Raw genomic sequence first — 16960 nt, forward strand, 5'->3', positions numbered from 1 at the left:
TCCCTTCTTAGAATTGGGATCAAAATACCCATGGAAGGAGTTACAGAGACAAAGTTTGGAGCTGAGACAAAAGATGGACCATCTATGGACTGCCATACCTGGGGATTCATCCAATAATCAGCCTCCAAATTCTGGCACCATTTCATACACTAGCGAGATTTTGCTGAAAGGACCCTGATATAACTGTCTCTTGTGATGCTATGCTGGGGCCTAGCAAACACAGAAGTGGATTCTCACAGTCAGCTATTGGATGGAACACAGGGCCCCCAATGGAGGAGCTAGAGAAAGTACCCATGGAATTAAAGGGGTCTGCAGCCCTATAGGTAGAACAACAATATGAACTAATCTGTACCTTCAGAGCTCGTGTCTCTAGCTGCATATGTATAAGAAAATGGCCTAGTTGGCCATCATTGGGAAGAGAGGCCCCTTGGTCTTGCAAACTTTATATGCCTCAGTACAGGGTAACACCAGGGCTAAGAAGTGAGAGTGGGTGGGTAGGGGAGTGGGGGTGGTATGGGGGACTTTTGGGATAGCATTTGAAATGTAAATGAAGAAAATATCTAATTTTTTTAAAAAAGATATATTTGTGAATCAACTAGACTCCATTTGACAATCCCACCACTGTACTTATTAATACATTACACTTTACAACTATTTTTTATTTGCCAGTATACATTCTTACATGCCACTTTCTTCAGATTCATTAGCCTTATATGTTTTTTAGCAAACATCAGTAAACCTTTCCTTTTTACCTAATACAGAATTTGAATAACCTTTTTCTGTTTTTTGGAAAAAGTTATTGTTACTACTTTGGGTCTAGCAACTAGATTATGGGTGAGAATTTACTTATAGGAGCATGGACAGCTCTAAAACACCTGATTGACATAAAAACCAACTTCATTAGTATGGTTACTTGTGAACATTGTAACCTTGAAAGTCATTCTACAGTAATCACACAATTCAAAATTCCCTATAAGTCTCCTCTTTCTTCAGAAGTTCATACTCTTGTTATTACCTTAGAAGTAAAGAGGTTTGACATTCTTATTATCTTTAGGAACTTCCAGACTTATGAATTTTTTACCTCTGAGTATAAAGGAGTCTCCATTTGTAGAAGAACTTCCTGAGACATAATATCTATATCTCCAGGATGTTAAAGTTTTAATTTAGAAGGCTATTACTACCCAATATACAATATTTTCTGTAATGTCCTATAAACATTATATACTGTTACAAAATTACAGTTTGTTATTCAGAGTACTTGACCATATTATGTAAATTGCATAGAAACACACTGTAGAAATTATAATAATTATCAGTTGTAAGTAGCATGTGCTTATCTTAAAATATGGGATTTATGGGTACTGTAGATTTCTGTGTCCAAAGTGTGTACAAAGGTTGCAAATATTTTAAGTTTGTATCAAAAGTTTCAATCACCACATGTGTGTGTGGAGGAAGTTGTACAATTAACACAGATAGACTTCTAAGGGGAATATTTGAAGCCCAGTGCATACACCCACACATACATATTCTGAACATTTACACAGAATAAAATTTATGTGTAATTCAGTCATAGACTCTGTACCACCAATTGGATTATTTTGACTCATCAAGACAACAAATACTATGCAATACAAGCCAGAGAGTCAGTAAACCTACCAGGCGTTGGTGGATTTGTTTCCTCAAAGGTCTGGTCAATGCTTCATAAGAAAACATCAGATATCTGACATCAACACAAGGCTTATGTAACAAGCCAGCATCATGATCTCCCAGACACTACTCAAAGCCTCAACTTACAACTTTGTTCAACTTGCCAGTTTTCTTCCAACTCATCTCATTTTTGGATTCTGTAAAAAGGTTTTTTTTCTGGTTTTTTTTTTTTTGAAAGCATATGTATTTTGAAGAAAAGACATTTTCTGTTAGAGATGTGGGCCCATTTATCCTAACCTGTGTGTGTGTGTGTGTGTGTGTGTGTGTGTGTGTGTGTGTGTGTATGATTTAGAGAATACTATAACTGTTTCCTGGAAGAGATCTTCTAAAGTGTCATGTTTCCCAGAGTCCCAAACAAAGTCTTTTAACTCCTCCTTAATGCTTCCATCCTGTCTGACCTCTTGCAAAGAATGATTGTTACACTGCCTCGTGCTATCAGCATAATCTGATGTGTGTGTGTGTGTGTGTGTGTGTGTGTTTTAATACAGCATAATGAGCTTTTGGGAATATGCACCTCTTCTCAAAACCTTCACGATTCCACAATAGTTAAACTTGTACGTCTGGAATACTAGGAAATTTCTAAATAGCCCAAGGTTCAGACAGAGATATTTTCTGAAAATTCATATGAACATCGAATGTTATCGAAAAAAAAATCAATAACAAGTACTGGTGAAAAAACTTTCTGCTCAACAATAAAAGAAAAAAAACAACCTACATGTCCACCTACAGAGTGAAATAATCTGATTATCTTTCACCCAATAGAGATACCAATTAAATTCAGATTAATAGTATTGATTCCTAACCCAGAAACACTGAAATTTGCAGAAGAAAACAGAGGGACTACACCTGAAATTACATATATAAAAACTCTCTGAAAAAGATTTCAAATGAGGTGAAAATATTCAAATCATCATCAAATAAGTCTACATAAAATTAAGTTCTCTGAAGCAATGGAAACTGTTCCCACAATGTCTAAGCGGCCCAAATAATGTTGTGATAAACGTTTCAAATTGTACCTCAGAAAGTTTTGGCTATCTAGAATATTTAAGGAAATGTATAAGCCAAATACTCAAATACAAACTTGCAGAAACACTAAGTCTAATGAGTATGGTTTGGTAATAGTCACTATTCTTGCCTATCAGAGGAAACTGAATTACAACTACCTTTTCATCCCAAAAGGAAATAAATAAATAAATAAATAAATAAATAAATAAATAAATAAAATGAATGACAACACATTGAGAGTAGGTTGTTGGAAAAGAGGAACACTTATCCACTCCATAAACTCTTTTGTTGTTGTTGTTGTTTTTGTTTTGTTTTGTTTTCTTGTTGTTTTGTGTTCTGATTTTGTTTTCTTTTAATTAGGTATTTTCCTCATTTACATTTCCAATGCTATCCGAAAAGTTCCCCATACCCTCCCCCCCACCCCCCCTAACTACCCACTACCACTTTTTGGCCCTGGCGTTCCCCTGTACTGGGGCATATAAAGTTTGCGTGCCCAATGGGCCTCTCTTTCCAGTGATGGCCGACTAGGCCATCTTTTGATACATATGCACCTAGAGTCAAGAGCTCTGGGGTACTGGTTAGTTCATAATGTTGTTCCACCTGTAGGGTTGCAGATCCCTTTATCTCCTTGGGTATTTTCTCTAGCTCCTCCATTTGGGCCCCTGTGATCCATCCAATAGCTGACTGTGAGCATCCACTTCTGTGTTTGCTAGGCCCCGGCATAGTCTCACTAGAGACTGCTATATCAGGGTTCTATCGGTACAATCTTGCTAGTGTATGCAATGGTGTCAGCGTTTGGATGGATCCCTTGATATGGCAGTCTCTAGATGGTCCATCCTTTTGTCTCAGCTCCAAACTTTGTCTCTGTAACTCCTTCCATGGGTGTTTTGTGCCCAATTCTAAGAAGGGGCAAAGTGTCAAAACTTTGGTCTTCGTTCTTGAGTTTCATGTGTTTTGCAAATTGTAACTTATAGCTTGGGTATTCTAAGTTTCTGGGCTAATATCCACTTATCAGTGAGTCCATATCATTTGAGTTCTTTTGTGATTGGGTTACCTCACTCAGAGAGTTTCTATTGATTATTGTGTAGAAGTTCATATAAATATTTAAATCAGTATAGACATCTTTATAATTTATGGGGAAATAAACAAAGTATTACTTACCCAACTACAAGCATAGTTGTTTTTCCATGTTCATTGTTACAATGTTTTTATTTACCAAGCTAAAAATAAAGGAAAGAGCCAATAGCTACAAAAAGTGAGTAGATAACAAATCTGAAGTATATTTACACATTACAAATTTTGTTAAAGTGCTAAAAATGAATTCAGTTACACAATCCTCAGCACTTCACATACCAGCCCAAATTTCACGTAGTTCTAATGCTGCACAACAGAGCACATAAAAGACTCTTCTCTTTAACCAAATCTCCCCTTAATTCCATCCAACTGACCTAAATTTCACCCTGTCACCTATGCCTCAAATTTTGCCACATACCATTGGCAGAAGATCTCAGCTAACTAGGAGACAAACATTTATCTAAAAATCACAGTGATAACATTGTCACAAACAAACAAACAAACAAACAAAGCAGTGGTCATGTAGACCTAAAAAACAAAACAAACAAACAAACAAAAAACAGTATACACACATTACTGGACCCGAAGACTCCATTGTCACCAAAACAACAGGGTACTCAGGCTTTAACTTAAAAGAAGAATTAGAAATAAAGGAAACATCATGAAAAACTCACTGATTTATCAAAATAAAATCAGAAAGCAGCATGTAAACCTCCAATAACCCTGAACTGACATGGTTAAAATCCAGTTCCAAAAAACATAAAATTAGCAATATCTAATACAAACTAGAGTAGGTATCCTACTACATAAAGTCTTAGAGGTATTGCAACACAGATAATGCACCCAAAAAATGCCTTAAATTAAATCATGAAGACAATAGAGACATTGGAGGAGGAAACAACCAAATCCCTGATTTGAAATCATCCACAGAGATGATCTCAAATTTCAAACATATGAAGGGATTAATATTACTGTTGAACTGAATATTGAAATAGAAGCAATAAAATAGCCTAAAGAGAATTCTAGAGATACAATATCTATGTACATAACCAGAAACTATTGAGACATCACTAAACACAAGAAAAGGCAGAATAATGTCCCATGTAGAAGATATAATAGAAGTTGAAATGCTGGTCAAAGAAAATGAGAAATCTACAAACTTCCAGACACAAACTATTAAGGAATTTGGGCATAATATGAAAAGACAAAACCATTGAATAATAGGAATAGAATAAAAGAAGAGTCGTAGGTCAAGGAAACAAAATATTTTCAACAAAATCATAGAAGAAAATATTCCATATCCTCAAGAAATGGATCATTATAAACATGAAATAATATTACCAATCACCAAGTACAATACATCAGGAAAAATCCATCCACAAGTCAAAGAACATAATAAATGTGTACATATTAAAAAATATTAAAATATGCAAAAGCATAAGGGACAAATAACATAAAGCAGACCTATTAGAATTACTCTTGAGTTCCCAGGAGAGACTCCAAAATTCAGAATTGCCTGAACAATTGTCTTTCAAATTGAAAGAGAGCCTATATGACAGCCCAGACCCAGAAAAACTTCCAGTGACCATTCATGAAGAAAACAAGCTATTCCATTACAAAACCAAATTTAAGCAATATTTATACACATGCTCACCCATACAACAGTTGCAACAAGGAAAACTGCAGAGGAAGGACTTTAAACCAAAAAATACACAAAAAATAAATCCAAACCACTGAATCCAAAAGAAGGTAAAAAACAAACATTCTTACAGGTGCACCCACAATCACAAACACATACACACACAAACACACACACCTCCAACAACAGTGTAACTGGAATTAACAATCATTAAATATCAATATATCTCAAAACAAACGGACTCAATTCTCCTAATAATAATACACAAGCTGAAAGAATTGATAGAAAAAAACAGACCCATCATTTTTCTGTATACAAGAAAAACACCCCAATAACAAAGAGAAACATTGCCTCTGAGTAAAGTGCTGAAAATGAATTTCCCAGAAAATGGGTTCAAGAAACAAGCTTGTATAGACATTCTCATATCTAAAACCATAGATGTCTAATAAAAATAATGACATATCATACCTATCAAATGAATAATCCACTAAGATGGCCTCTGAATGCTGGAACTGTATGCACCAAATCCAAGGAAAAACACATTCATAAAAGAAATTCTATTAAGATTTAAATCACACATTGTACCTCACACAGTAATAAAAATTTTGAATACCTCATAACCACCAATGAACAGGTTATCCAGACAAATTAAAAAGAGAAATAACTGAACTAGGAATTATGACACTAAAGAACCCATTGTGGGAAGCCACATGTGCCATTGCAGGGTGGTGCTGGCTACCACTGGCCACCACACATACATAGGCAGTAAAGTTTTTTTGCCAAGATGAGGTTTTGAGAATTAACTAATCAGATGAGAGACAAGTTAACCAATCAGATGAGAGACAAGTTAACCAATCAGATGAGAGACAAGCTAATCAATCAGATGAGAGACAAGTTAACCAATCAGATGTGAGACATGCAAATGAGGTGGTAAGCATAACCCATGCATAACCAATCTGGGTGTGAGACACGCCTCTCCTAGGCCTATATAAGCAGCACCAATTCTGGGCTTGGGGTCTCTTCGCCTCTGCACTCAAGCTCTCCCAATAAACATGTGCGGAAGGATCCTGTTGCAGTGTCGTTCTTGCTGGCTGGTCGGACGCACGCAAGAACCAATAAGGTATCTACAGAATATTTCACCTAAAATCAAATGAATACACCTTCTCAGCACCTTGCAGAACAATCTGCTAAATAAACAATATAGTTGTTCTCAAAGCGAGCTTTACTACATACAAGAAAATCAAAACAATTCCTGTATCTTATCTGATCATCATGAATAAATGCTGACTTCAACAGCAACAGAAAAATAGAAAGTCAATAAACATATGGAAACTGAAAAGCTTTCCTCTAATGATGACTGTATAAGGAAGAAATAATGAAATCAAAGACTTCCTATAAATCAATGAAAATGAATTCACAGCATATCCAATGTTATGGGACACAATGAAAGCAGTGTAAAGAGGAAGTTTTACATCACTAATTGCCTTCCTGAAAATTAGTAATACCTCACATTAAAAACTCAGCATCACACCTGACAGCTCTACAACTAAAATAGACGAATACACCTAAGAAGAGTAGATGGCATGAAATAATCAAACTAAGGCATGCAATAAATAAAATCAAAACAAAAACAAAACAATCAAGGAAACAAAAGGTCAGTTCCTTGAGAAAATCACCAAGAAAAAACCAGCCTCATGCAAACTAACCAAAATGAATACAGAAATACCAAAATTAATAAAATCACAAATGAAACATGACAAAACAAGAGACACTCAGAAAATACAGAGTTTTAAAATATTATTTAAAAAACTTATTCTCCACAAAATTAGGAAAATCTCAAAGGAATGAGTAGAAAGAAAAACTTGGGTGATCACCTGTCAATTAAAAAAAATACCCTATGAGAATGGTGGATCATCCAGGAGATAGAGAAAATTCTGGGAGAGAGTCAGATGGAGCGACTCACCTGGGAAGATGTGATGTTTCGGGCACATGAGCAAAGGTAACCATCCATGTAGCAGAATGTAGAATAAAATAAATGGATTATTTTAAGTTAAGAGCTAGTCAGAGAGTAGACTATTTGGACCTGTGTGCCTGAAGCTGCCACAGACCCTATGGGCCCCTTTGTCTGCATGCAATGGGTCTTTATTCGAGGGTGGACAAAGCATAGGATGAATTGACAGACAGACACACACAGGAGAGGTCGTGTGGAATCTGAATGTATTTTTAAAACTCGAGCATCAGACTTTTTATACAGAAGACCATAAGGAAGTTGGGTGACATACCAGCAAGGTACAAATGAGGTAACTGGATGCTTAATGACTCTTACACAGAACAGAGGAATGAAAATGCAAAGACTGGCGGGAACTGGGCAATAAAATAACTGAGACAAAGTCAGCCCTATCTAAGGTCAGCTATAGTCTTAGAAGCCAGGTGTGAGAACTTTTCATTCCTAGGGCAAGGGCTTTCACACCCAAGTCATGGTTCTAACTAGGGAGTTCCGTTCTAGCTAACCATCTCATGAATAATGCAATACTCTAAAACCACAGCCTGATCTACTTCCTAAACCATTGTAAATTCCTGTATATAGGTGTAACTCAGCTATAATTCTAAGTATCTATTCTGGTTTCTCCTACGATCAGAAACTTCTTTCTTCCTTGGTGATGGTAGATTCCTGTGAAGGTCAGTGACCTAACATTTACTCAAAGTGATAGTGTAATAATACCAGGGGAAGTACTGAATTCCAAGCCCAAGGTCTTGCTCAAGGACGATCTAGGACTGTTGGAACACTGAGGCTTTAGCTATGTCAGAATTCAATCTTAAAAGGCATTTATAATAAAGAGAGTATGTGGATCCATCCACTAGACTAACGCAGGAATGGAAAATTTAGAGAGCTCGCCAGACTCCAGGAGTGAGTTTCCGTGAAACTCTTTTTGCTTCATGAGCAGCTTTTAGGCATCCCTGCCTGACAGGCTGACTTGACCGGAGTGCCATGGCATGAAGCTATCCACCAAGATCTCTGGCAAGGCCAAGTGGGAGGGTTCAAGTGAAGGGAAAAGGGTGAAAAGGGTGGGAGTAAAAAGTGAAAAGTGCTTCAGCCTCCCTGCTGCTGCTGCTGCTTCTGCTGTTGCTGCCATTTTTCCAACCAGTCTAGGCTAGCGAAAGGCTACCCAGCCAGAAATTGGGGTGCAGTGGAGCTTCTGGTGGGCTTCAAGAGTTCAGAAGTTCTTTTCCCTACAGTGGTATTACAGCTTTTATGACAGACACTCTCAGATGACAGAGTAATTCTCACATAGGAGAATGGATATAGATCCCATCCCTCTGGATAGGATCTATATAGAGTTTTTGAATGTGTTGGAATCTTATAGGAGGTAATTTCTATTGGCTTGATCTCAGAGGATAGAAATGCCTCATCTACATGTGGACTTGGCGTATTGACCCTATGTGACAGATAGCCACAAATCTCTCTACAGAGGACTGTGACTACATGAAAGGGGACTGGTTCTGGGAGCAGGGAAAGCTCCAATTATTCTTTCAGGGTTTTCATGGCTTCTAGCCTTAGCCCCATATTACCAGGCTTCCCCTGACCATCCACCACCCCACAACTCACCCACAACTCACCCTTTTCTTTTAATAACGGTGAGGTGTCATCAGAATAATGTCTCCTATTTTGGAACAGTTTTATAGTGGAACAAGACCTGGTTATGAGTGGTCTTTGTAATGCTACTTATCTCTTGCTTTAGAGACTGATTATATCAAGGTGCTCAAAAAAGAAAAGAAAAGAAAGAAAAAGAAAAAGAAAAAGAAAAAGAAGAAAAAGGAAAAAAAGAAAAAGAAGAAGAAAAAGAAAAAGAAAGAGAAAAAGAAAAAGAAAAAGAAAGAGAAAAAGAAAAAGAAAAAGAAAAAGAAAAGAAAAGAAAAAGAAAAAGAAAAAGAAAATGAAAAAGAAAAAGAAAAAGAAAAAGAAAGAGAAAAAGAAAAAGAAAAAGAAAAAGAAAACCTCCAATGGCTAGTATGGGGCCAAGAGGGGAAGATCCAAGCTACTTACTTTTTTTTTTTAATTGTGAGAAATGTTATGGTTTTATTATTTTTAAGATTATTTTATATAGATATTTTCTTTATTTACATTTCAAATGTTACTCCAACTTTCCTGGTTTCCCCTCCAAAACCCCTACCCCCTTCACCCTCTGTTCCCATCCCCTGCTCACCAACCCACTCACTCCCACTTCCTGGCTCTGGCTTTCTCCGCCACTGGGGCATAGAGCCTTCACAGATATAAGGTCCTCTCCTCCCACTGATGACCAACTAGGCCATCCTCTGCTGCAAAGTCAGCTGGAGTCATGAGTCCCACCATGCGTACTCTTTGATTGCTGGCTTAGTCCCTGCGAACTCTGGGGGTACTGGTTAGTTCATAGTGTTGTTCCTTCTATCCAGTTACCAACCCCTTGAGCTCCTTGGGTCATTTATCTAACTCCTTCATTGGGGGCTACATGATCTGTCAAATGGATGGCTGTGAGCATCCACTTCTGTTTTTGTCAGGTACTGACAGAGCATCTCAGGAGACAGCTATATTGGCTCCTGTCAGCAAGCACTTGTTGGCATCTGCAAAAGTATCTGCATTTGGTGATTGTATATGAGATGGATCACCAGGTGAGGCAGTCTCTGGATGGTCATTCCTTCAGTCTCTGCTCCACACGTTTTCTCTGTAACTCCTTTCATGGGTATTTTCTTTCCCACTTCTAATAAGGTTTGAATATCCACCCTTTGGTCTTCCCTTTTCATGAGTTTCATGTTGTTTGTGGATTTTATCTTGGGTATCCTAAGCTTCTGGAATAATAGCCACTTAACAGTGAGTGCATATCATGTGTGTTCTTTTGTGATTGGGTTACCTCTCTCAGGATGATATTCTCAACATCCATTCATTTGCCTAAGAATTTCATGAATTCATTGTTTTTAATAGCTGCATAGAACTCCATTGTGTAAATGTACCACACTTTCTGTATCCATTCCTCTGTTGAGGGACATTTGGGTTCATTCCAGCTTCTGGTTATTATAAATAAGGCTGCAATGAACTAGTAAACAGGCATCTATATCTTCGAACACATTCCAAGATGTTGTGAAACAACTAACCAAAGATCATAAAAAAGGAAATAATGATTTACTATAAGGTCAAGGACAGAAGACAAAATGTTGACTGGGTTTATATATACAAAACTTCACTAATAACTTACTCAAAAAATATAGTGTTTAAATCTCCATGAACCTGTAGATCTAGTGACAGATGATAAATGTTTAACCAAATAATTACTCATAATTAATATACATGTAAACAGTCTCTGTTGTAAACTTCTATTTTGATTTAAGATTTTTGTTATTATTAGAATAAAATGCACATTGTATAAACCCCCTCTATTTTACTATTATGTGTTAAATGCCAGAGACTGTAGATTTTGGCTTCAGAGGAACTCAGACAAGCCGGCAAGCTACTGCAGCAAAGTGTCTTAGACTTATGAGAGATAAAGGATTTATTATTAAGCAACTACTTTTAATACCTTGCCCCTGATGAAACTCTTCCCTGTTGGTTTACCTTCAAGAAAGAACCAAGAAAAGAATGGCCAGAGCATGGCTCCCAGCAACATCTCACAATAGTTATACCCAAACCACACATGGTAAACTTTGGTGTTTTATTAGGATTGTTTGAAGGAATGTTGTGAGGACTTATTTAGAGGAGAGAAAAATCATTCAAGGCACAAGCATAGGGAATGCCCACTATGACATAATTTAAAGGGAGACCCTAATGTTAACATTCTGCTAAGTAGAAAAATAGCAGTGATTTATAATGACTTATTTTGATTATAATAGTTCACACTATCTCCAAACACTTCCTACATGCACTTCTGGAAATATACGACAATTAATTCGGGAATTTCTACTAAGTGCTTATTTTCAGAGAATGAATACTAAGTCCTGAGCCAACTATGACAACCTAGTAAATACTGCTAGTGAGGCTTACCAATCTTTTTTGAAGTTTGAGTAGAGAGAGATTAAAAGAGACATGGATGGTTGATAACTAAAGAATGTATTGCAGACACTACTACACATATACACATGAGAGATATACTAATTTTGACAGCAGAAGTAGGCATATGCAGACAAATCTTTAAAAAAAAAGTAATAAACAAGGTAGTGGAAGAAAAAGAAATGGAAGAAGACGAAGAAGAATGAGGAGGAGGAGGAAGAGGAGAAGGAGGAGGAGGAGGAAGAGGAAGAAAAGAAGCTGAGGATGAGAGGATACATATAGGAATACTAGAAGGAATTGATAGTAAATATGCACAAGATACACCATGTGCCTTTGTTTGTGATTTAATAAAAATACTTATTTACACACAAAACTAAAGTAATGTATTTTGTTATAAACTACTGTTGCATGTTGTTTTATTGCTCTACCCGCCTTTAGCTCCAAGAGATGACCACAACTTAGTTCCCCTTGAATCCTGGGATCAAAGACACGAACACAGATGTTCCATTTTAAGTTGCCTTGGGACATATTTGCTGGGTAATGCCATCTCCAACCTGGAAAAGCATGTCCTTACCAATTTCTTATCTCCTCTCTCCACCTGTCCTAAACTTCAGTTGCTAAACTGCCCTGACCACCTGCCTGTAGGAGCAGCCTGCAAGGCCACACCTTTTTGGGATCTCACATGGTTGCCCTGTTCTACTCTCTCCAAAACATTGCAACAGCTCTCCCTCTCTTTCCTTGTGTCTCACTTTTCCTTCTGAGATTTGAAAGTCCTAATTCTATCTTCTGCCCAGCAATTAGCCCAAGGTTTTCCTTACTGATATATCAAAAAGCAATGGAGGAATAGAATCTTAACAACAGAACTGCTCCCTACAAACTAAAGAATTGAAAAACATAAACCTGGGAATAAAACTCCAGGCATCTCTGTTGGTGTTGTACAGTGAATTAGTTACTGAGATTTATCTAATCTTGTGTACACAATTGTTTTGGCACATAACCTTATACCATGGCTATGTAAAAGCAGGGCTATGTGTAATTTTTTTTTCTCTGTACAGGGAGATCTCTATATTCTCAAAGACTTTAAGCATACTGTGGACAGTGGGCTCCATAACATCTAACTAGAACCTGACAAAAATCTCCACCATTACCAGTCTTTGAATAAATTAAATAAACCAGCTAAAATTGCCAGTCATCATCACTTGAGAAAATGAAACCTCTCAACATTCTGTAGCGTTAAAATGCTCATTATTAGGAAATGTGTACACAATATTACATTATTATACATGTTTAAAATGAATTAATATAGGAACATTGTATGGCTACTTTAAGTAAGTATGGAAATACATATGTCCAAATTCCTTTTAGCTATATGAGAAATATGGTCTTGGTATCAGCCCACTTACATGGAATTCCCAGCTTCTCTTGGTCCTCAGCATAATCCAATTTCCCCATCTCCCTGTTCTGATTCACACAGTTAGTTCCCTTCACTGATGTATAATTATGCTCACTAAATTCTTCCCCTATGTCTAGAATTCTGCCTTCCCATGCACATATTTTCTTTTATTCAAATAGTGAATTCAACCTAACATCTAAGTGACATACTAGAATGAGGGCTACTGCTAGACATGAAAAACCATCCAAAAATCTCTGCCTACATAAAATTACTGTTTGTACAATTCCAAGATCTTAGTAAATTTCAGACCCTTTGATGGTTATGTTGCCTACTGGAGAACTTGTCTTGGCCTGCCTGTCATTCTACTCTTGGAATTGTAAATATAAAGAAGTCTTCATCTACTACAAATTTGCTGGTGTGTGGTATATTGCCAACTAATTTGTTTTGTATGACTGAAGTCATTGGTAGACCACTTGTCTATCAGAAAAAGAAACATTAATGCACAAAATATGAATACTTTTTTAGAATCCTGCCTGATTACCTTTCTTGTTTGTCTTACCTAAACTAAGGACCCTTTCCTGTGATGAGATGAGATATAAGTAAAATCTAAGCATCCTAAATAGTATGTTGAATTATCAAATCTTGGAAAGATATAGGAGCTTAGGTCAGCAGTTAGACAGAAGACTTCTGCCTAACTGCTCACCAATTCTCTATCACATTCAACTTTTCAACATTGAGATTCTTAGGGGGCAGAGATTATATCTTAAAACATTAGATTTTAAATCTATTCACTAATTTATGAGCAACGAATTCTCACCATGACCTTATAGGAAATGACTAGTTTTCTCAGGTTTCTGTTCCATGTAAACACTGGGTTATGTGATAATTTTTGAATACTGTTCACTTATTTTGTGGAGTATAGTTACATATGAAAAAATCCTATAAGAATATGGCTGTGTTTGTGATTTTTGGAATTGTTGGAGTGATTCATGTAACTATTTTAGCATGTTTAAGACCTGAAGTCCAGTTAATTTGTAACTTGCCGTACAAGGAGGTAAATAGTTAATAAGTATAGATTCTTATTTCATTTTCCTTCTTACTGATCTTACTGATAATCATTAGCGATCCCTGAATTCTTGACTAATTTCTCTTTGTTCAATATTATACATCTAAAATGAGACAGATGTGGGACCTGAAAATTAACATACTATACTATACTATGCTTATTTTTAAAATACTGGTTGCAATACTGTCATATCCTTGATTTTGCTGCAGACTCTCTGGGTACCTTTGTCTGCTTGGAACGGTGTCTTCTAGTTGCAGGTGGGCAAGGAATCGGCAAAGGAATGACAGACTCAACACAAGAGGTTGTGTAGAATCTGAATGTAATTATTCAAATTGAGCATCAAACTTTTTATTCAGAAGAAAATAGGGAAGTTAGGTGACACATAGGCAAGATACAAATGAGGTTACCGGATACTTAATGACTCTTACACAAAACAGAGGAATGTAAGCACAAAGACTGGCAGGAACTGGGCAATAAAACAACTGAGACAAAGTCAGCTCTATCTAAGGTCAGCTATCGTCTTAGAAGCCAGGTGTGAGGTCTTTACACTCCTAGGGCAAGGGCTTTCACACCCAAGTCATGGTTCTAATTAGGGAGTTCCGCTCTAGCTAACTATCTATGAATAATGCAATACTCTAAAACCACAGCCTGATCTACTTCCTAAACCATTCTAAATTCCTGTATATGAGAGCGACTTGGCTTTTATTCTAAGTGATAGTGTAATACTAGAGGCAATTCTGAATGTCACTGAATAGGCAACATTCTTACTGAAATCCAAGCCCATGGTCAGCTCAAGGACTTTCTAGAACTTTGGAACACTGGCAAAGGCTTAGTTATGTCAGAATTCAATCTTAAAAGGCACTTATAATAAGATAATACTAAAAGAGAGCACGTGGATCCATACACTAGACTAACATGGGGATAGGGTGTGAGTATACGGGTTAATGAGAATGCCAAAGCTCCAGGAGTTGAGTTCCTTTTGAAACTCTATGCCTCGTGAGTGCTCCCAGGCTTCTCAGCCTGTCAAGCAGACTTCACTGGAGTGTGCCTGACATGATTTCAGGTGTTTCCAACCACATGGGAGCTCTTCTATTAGGTTGATTTCCACTAACTATTATTGGTAACTCTATACTAACAAGTATTCCACAGATACATCATGGTAGATTCTTCTACAGGAACTCCCTTAGCATGTATGCACACACCTCACCAAGCCTTGTACTCTAGGGTAGGGGAATTGAAGAAGCACCCAGGTATTCGGTATTTATAATTCTTTTGGGAATTTTTTTTCTTTATATTCTCTCAGTTTTTCCTGGCTTGATTTAATGATCTGAAAAAGCACACAAACCTAATAAAGTACAGGAAAGCTTCACTATAATGTTTTAAGAACACGATAATAAATTTATAGCATGCATGGCATTAATATCTGTGAGTCTTTGGCAGTAAGTGTTCATGATCTGGCCCTGTGGCTCCTTGCTATTCATCCTACAGACATACTCCTATGTATGTATTATGCCTCACCTTTATTTATCATTTCTACCAATATTATGTTTTTAATGACATGAAATATAAATATTTCACTGGAATTCATAAATGAAACTCATCTTAGTTTTGAGGACATACATAAAGGAACAGAATAATGATTGTAGTAGCAAATACAGGAAACCCTTAAAGAGGAAACACAAAAATCCCTTAAAGAGTTACAGGAAAACACTACCAAACAGGTGAAAGAATTGAACAAAACCATCCACAATCTAAAAATGGAAGTAAAACAACTAAGAAGAAGCAGTCCTTAATCATCTCACAACCAAAAAAAAAAAAAAAAAAAAAAAAAGGACCAGATGGGTTTAATGCAGAGTTCTATCAGACTTTCAAAGACCTAATTCCAATTCTCCTCATACTATTCCACAAAATAGAAACAGAAGGTACTCTAACCAAACCATTCTATGAAGCCACAATTACTCTGATAACAAAACCACACAAAGACACACCAAAGAAAGAGAACTTCAGACCAATTTCTCTTATGAATATTGATGCAAAAATACTCAATAAAATTCTCACAAACTGAATCCAAGAACACATCAAAACAATCATCCATCATGATCAAGTAGGCTTCATGCCAGGGATGCAGGGATGATTTAATATACAAAAATCTATCAATGTAATAAACTGAATAAACAAACTCAAAGACAAAAACCACATGATAATCTCATTAGATAATGATTTGACAAAAAGCTTTTGAAAAAATCCAACACCCATTCATAATAAAAGTCTTGGAAAGATCAGGAATTAAGACCATACCTAAAAACAATAAAAGCAACATACAGCAAACCAGTAGCCAACATTAATCTAAATGGAGAGAAACTTGAAGTAATCCCCCTAAAATCAGGGTCTAGACAAGGCTGCCCACTTTCTTCCTACCTATTCAATATAGTACTTGAAATCCTAGCCAGAGCAATTAAACAACAAAAAGGAGATCAAGGGGATACAAATTGGAAAGGAAGAAGTAAAAATATCACTATTTTCAGATGATATGATAGTATATATAAGTGACCCTAAAAATTCCACCAGAGAACTCCTAAACCTGATAAACTGCTTCAGAGAAATAGCTGGATATAAAATCAACTCAAAGAAATCAGTGACCTTTCTCTACACAAAGGATAAACAGACTAAGAAAGAAATTAGGGAAACAACACCCTTCACAATAGTCACAAATAGTATAAAATTCTTTCGTGTGACTCTAAGTGAAAAGGTGTAATATCTGTATGATAAGAACTTCAAGTCTCTGAAGAAAGAAATCTATGAAGATCTCAGAAGATGGAAAGATCTCCCATTCTCATGGATTGGTAGGAATAATATAGACAAAATGGCTATCTTGCCAAAAGCAATCTATATATTCAATTCGATCCCCATCAAAATTCCAACTCAATTCTTTATCGAGTAAGAAAGGGCAATTTGTTCCTCTTTTTCCACATCCTTGCCAGCATCTGTTGTCACTTGAATTTTTGATCTTAGCCATAATGAGTGGTGTGAGGTAGGGTCTCAGGATTGTTTTGATTTGCA

The sequence above is a fragment of the Mus caroli genome, unplaced genomic scaffold (genome assembly GCF_978045245.1).
Source record: "Mus caroli unplaced genomic scaffold, Mus_caroli_1 scaffold_18, whole genome shotgun sequence".
Classification (NCBI taxonomy): Eukaryota; Metazoa; Chordata; class Mammalia; order Rodentia; family Muridae; genus Mus; species Mus caroli.